The following is a 5590-nucleotide window of genomic DNA, read 5'->3' on the forward strand; positions in this document are numbered from 1 at the left end:
TAAATAAATATGCTGCCAGTCCAGCTTTAGGTCGCTGCCGGGTCTTCCAGCAAGACAATGACCCGAAGCATATGTCCAAGTTGTTCCAAAGCTTTTTGAAAGACACCAAAATCAAGGTCCTGGAATGGCCCTCTCAGAGCCCAGATCTCAATCCTATTGAGAATCTGTGGCAGGAGCTCAAGGTTCATGTCCATGTCCACGCAATCTGGGTGAGCTGGAACAATTTGCCATGGAAGAATGGTCTAAGATCCCTCACAAGGCATGTGCCAACCTAGTTAGGAGCTACCATAAGAGGTTGTTGTCAGTTGTGAGTCAGAAAGGTTACACTATTGACTATCAATTGTCAGAGGGCTAATAATTTTGGCCTTGTCATTTTTTTTTTCTTGTTTCAATTCAGCGCATCAGTAAAATATCTTACTCAAGCTTAGTGGAGATTTTGTCTTTGTTATTTTGGAAGCAATTAAACTATAAACACTTTTGGTTATGGTCATTTCCATGGAAAAGTTAAGGGTTTTGTTTGATATCATAAAGGGGGCTAATAATTTTGGCCTTAACTCTACATGTAGGCATCCCACCTGATGTCCAAAGAGGGCAAATTATTCTCCTAGATAGAATTTTCCATTTTCAGTTAAACCCCAAATCTTGATTGTGTGGCCTTAAATGAACACATTTGCTCTGGAACTATTTCAAATTCTTATTTCTTCCTCAGATCTAATACACATGCTTTTGAATATCGCCCATCTCTCCAGAGGTCCATACCACCATTTCCCCTTTCACATGCTCAATCTTTGCTATAGTTTGAGGGTGTTCATCCAGCTCCTTAAACCAAATATTCATATTGTACACTGTTGATCAACAGCCTAATGACGACCAGAGTTGGGCAAGTTACTTCCAAAATGTGATATATTACATATTACTAGTTACTTTCATTTAAAAGTAATAAGTTACACTACAATATTACTTTATGTGTAGAGTAATTGGTTACTGATTACATATTAATTTGAGTTACTTTCACCAACCTAAACACCGAAACCTAGGCATTAAAAAATCAAAGCACATACTACTTCTTTCATGGCGAATAATGGAAGCACAGAAGCTCAGATTAACTGGAGCTGATTACACATAATTACATCACAACAAACAAATACATGACAAGACACAAAATATATTTTTCTATGCTTTTTTTAATTGCTTGGACTTCAACAACTTCATGTTAGAGCGTCACTAAACGTACAGCCACCAGAAGGGTATTCATGTTTTCCATCCCTTAAATAGTAGGGGACCAACAGCAACAAATATTAGTGCATCATTCATTAATTATAAAATATGGTTAATTTCAGTCCTGGATGAAGAAAAAAATAATACATAACCTCAACTTCATTAAATAAACAAGTGCATAGCTTGTAGTGTAGGCTATTATTTCAACAACAAAAAAACACTACAGCCAAACAGGGTAGACCTGCAGTACAAGCAAGGGAAACATACAGCCTTAGCTGTATGTTTACAGCTGATAGTAATAATAAATGATAAATAAAAATAAACTATAGAAGGCAATTAGCCTTTACCTAAGGCTTTACTGCATACTGCTAAAGAACTTGTTAAAACGCAGCAGGAGTAGGCGCTGAAAGCGTGCTTCACTGAGACGGTTTCTCTTTGGAGTGAGAACAAGTCCCCCAAGACTGAAAAGTCTTTCCACTGGTGCACTGGATGGTGTTGCTGTGTTATGGCGGAGTGCCACTTTAAAAATTCGTGGAAACTTGTGCAGGCTTTCCATCACAGGATCAGATTTGAGATAGTCCACCACCTCTGTTTCCACTGACATAGCTGCACTGGTTACATTGGCCTCTGCATCAAAGGAAAAAAAGTCATCCTCACTGGAGGCAGCAACAGGTGGATGAGGATTAGGGGTCAGGGCCGCTGGTTCTTCTGTAAAGGAGCGGCACGCCGTAATGAGCAGCAGCTTAATGTTGTCTTTTCTCGTTTCCTCTTTCAACCAGCGGAGCATAAACGTGGGGAGCGAGACAGCAGCCAGCAAAGCCTCCTTGGAGTCAAGAGTTGTTGCAAACCGACTTTTGATTGCGGTCATAATGATGTCTGGCAGTCCACTAGTCATCTGCGATAGGCCATGTTTCATTGCAAGGGTTTTGGCCATAAGAATTTCTAATGTTGGCTGACGTGTTCCATAAAAACAATTCTCCTCGCCCTGCAAAATGTCCGAAGCAGCTGTGAAAGGTCTCATTATAGAACAGTATTCTTTTAGAAACTGGTACTCCCTGTCGTTCATACATTTAATCTGAGGCTTTGTGCAGAGGTTATTGATGACAGTGAGGGGCATTTCTGTAATGCGGGCATATGCCTAGTAGAATGAGTTCCACCTGGTTACAGTAGGAACAATCAACTTTTTACTGCTGACCTCTTCCAGGTACTCTGATGCTATTGTAGAGCGGCTGGCCTTTGTCCATAGTGCAGAACATTTGCCTGTAGCACTACGATACACAGCCTTGGATTCTGAATTAGATGACAGCCATTTATCTACCTCATTGTTTGCAATTAGATTTAGTGTATGGGCTGCACATCTAAAGTGGGGAAGCAGTTCACATGTACTGTTTTCAGAATTTTCATCGGTGGTGGAGAGCACACTGTGCAGGTCTGTAAAGGTCACCTCACCTCCTTCCTCCATCTCCTCCTCATCAGACTCAGACTGTGCTTGCTGCTGTTGAAACTCCTTGAACGCCTTTACAAAATTACTCCCATTGTCTGTCACACATGCAGTCACAAAGCCCTCTGCAACTGTAATTTAGGGTTATATGGGTAATCCTGACTTAACTTGAATTAACTTTTTTTCCAGTTGCACAGGACCCAAAATCTGAAGTTTATTTGACTGATCTTATTTAATTTTATAATGTGCATTAGACAGCATTTAAGCAGGAAGACAAATATTTTTAATCAAGATCAACATAATTTTTGTTACACACACACACACACACACACACACACATTCTAAAGACTGGAATTTCAACTAATTTCACAGCTGATTTAGTTATATCATTTACATACCATGCTCCTAAATGCAAATACAGCAAAAGTTTATAAATAAATAGGGAGGTTGAATTTGTTTGAACTAACTAGTAGTTCCTTTGTCCCATTGTAGTTCATGCAGTAATTAACTAGTACATACATAGATATTCGCCCCCCCCCCCCCCATGGCTTCATGGCTCAGTCACATTGTTTTTACTGTGAATATTTTGTCACTTCGCTAATTGAGCCTTAATTCGCCCAAAATGAAGAAATAATTAACTGCAAAACCATCTGTCAGTCAGTCGCACCCCACCCTTTTCTTTAATAGTCTCAGTCTATCTCTCAGCCCCTCTAACCGTCACACAATCCATTCACCCCCCACCTCCATCCATACCTTCCTGCTTATTTCTCTGCCCACATGCCTACATTTCTCCTCTTGTTAAAGAGGCACTAATGAGTGAAAGACAGAGCATCCATGAGGTGTCATTCTGTCGCCTTCTCTCCTCTGTTCCCAACTCAATTAACAGGTTAGGCAGAATCCGATAGATTTCCCAATGGAGAGTTTAGGTTGATCATTTCTGGTTCCTGTTCATAGTGATACTTTGAAAATAATTCCAGAAAAAGAAAAAACTTTATATTGTACTTTAATTTATGTTGGTTTAAAGACTTGTATTTTCACTGCAATGGTCCTTGCCTTCATTTGTGAGGTCTGATCCTTAATCCTATGTACTGTCTCATGCGCTAATCTGTTTTATGTGCTGAGCTATTGTACTGCTTACAAGCCTTTTTTTCCCTTGCAAAACTTAAAGAATAAAGTATTTGAGAAGGATAACAATTTAAATTATTGTAAACAAACCAGATAGACACTATTTATTCAGACTAACGCTATTTATTCAGACTAACAAGTTGTAGCTCATAATGTTTTATCAGGTCTCTTCACTGAGTGCTGAACCTACAGCGTTTTGTTCATCCCACTTTGAACAGTAACCCACTCTATACTGTTCTGCTCATTATGGTGACTGCTACATTATCTCGAGAACTAGGTTGGCCTCTCCAAATATGTTCTTAACTTGTTCTAAAAATACATCACAGTGAGGAAATTTTATGTAAGTCTTAGGTTCACGTAACAGAGAAATATTACATATTTTTTGGTGTTACACAAGGAAGCTGTCTTGGTTCCCTACTTTTCTTTCTATACCTGCATTCCCTTGGATATGTCATCAGGGAACACAATGTTTGCTGCTTTATCTACACAACTGATGCACAATTATGAGCCAAATGATGCATTTGCATCATTTAGCTCATAATGGTAGGCAGAAACATTAATTATTCAATCACCTGGAAAATCCTCTCAAAGAACAAATCATATTGAACCAGTAGTAAAATGTGCAGTCTATGTCTAACTGAAAAGTATGTTCCATCCATCCATTATCTTAACCGCTTATCCTGCTCTCAGGGTCACGGGGATGCTTGAGCCTATTCCAGCAGTCATTGAGAGCAGGCGGGGAGACACCCTGGACAGGCTGCCAGGCCATCACAGAGCTGACATCCACACACATACACTCATTCACTCCTAGGGACAATTTAGTACGGCCAATTCACCTTACTTACATGTCTTTGGACTGTGGGAGAAAACCGGAGCCCCCATAGGAAACCCACGCAGACACGGGCAGAACATGCCAACTCCACACAGAGGACGACCCGGGATGACCCCCAAGGTTGGACTACCCTGGGGTTTGATCCCAGCATCTGATTGCTGTGAGGCGACCATGCAAACCACTGCACCGCTGCGCACCCCCCCACACACACACACACACGGAAAATTTAGTACGGCCCGGCCGATTCACCTGACCTACATGTCTTTGGACAAAATATTTATTTTATTATTTAAGCTGAAAAAGGTGGGAGGCTGGACAGACTCAGTTTTATCTTCGAACTCCAGTAAACTTCGAGTTAAACTGATATATTTGTAAATATTAACATGTTGGTAGTAGTAATGGTAGAAGTAGTAATATTTTTAATATTACTACTTCAACCATTCTATATTTTTAATATTTTCAATATTACTTTATTATCATTATTATTATTATTATTATTATTATAATACCAATAAAAATAGTAACCTGCCTGTCAACAATATTTTATTAAGTTTGCCACCTTTCAGTGGCAAAAAACAAAACAAAACATTAGCCTGATTTACCCCCTTGTTTTGTTAGGACTGTGAGGACTCTTGACATTTACTTGTCAAGATAATGCGTGCAGGACAATAATAGATATCAGTGTCTCAAGAACAGTTTAGGATGTTTTAATTTCTCGTGACCCATCTTAATGCCCTGTCTCTTTTTTTGAAATGCTCCTGCCACACTTTGTTCTATTCTATTCTATTCTATTCTATTCTATTCTATTCTATTCTATGTCTCTCGCTCACACACACACACACACACACACACACACACACACACACACACACACACACACACACACACACACACACACACTTTGGAACTGTTCCTACCTTATGTGTTTCAAGGGGACTCTATAAACTGTTGCACATCTTCCGGGCATGCGCAAT

The sequence above is a fragment of the Lampris incognitus genome, chromosome 6 (genome assembly GCF_029633865.1).
Source record: "Lampris incognitus isolate fLamInc1 chromosome 6, fLamInc1.hap2, whole genome shotgun sequence".
In the NCBI taxonomy this organism is placed as follows: Eukaryota; Metazoa; Chordata; class Actinopteri; order Lampriformes; family Lampridae; genus Lampris; species Lampris incognitus.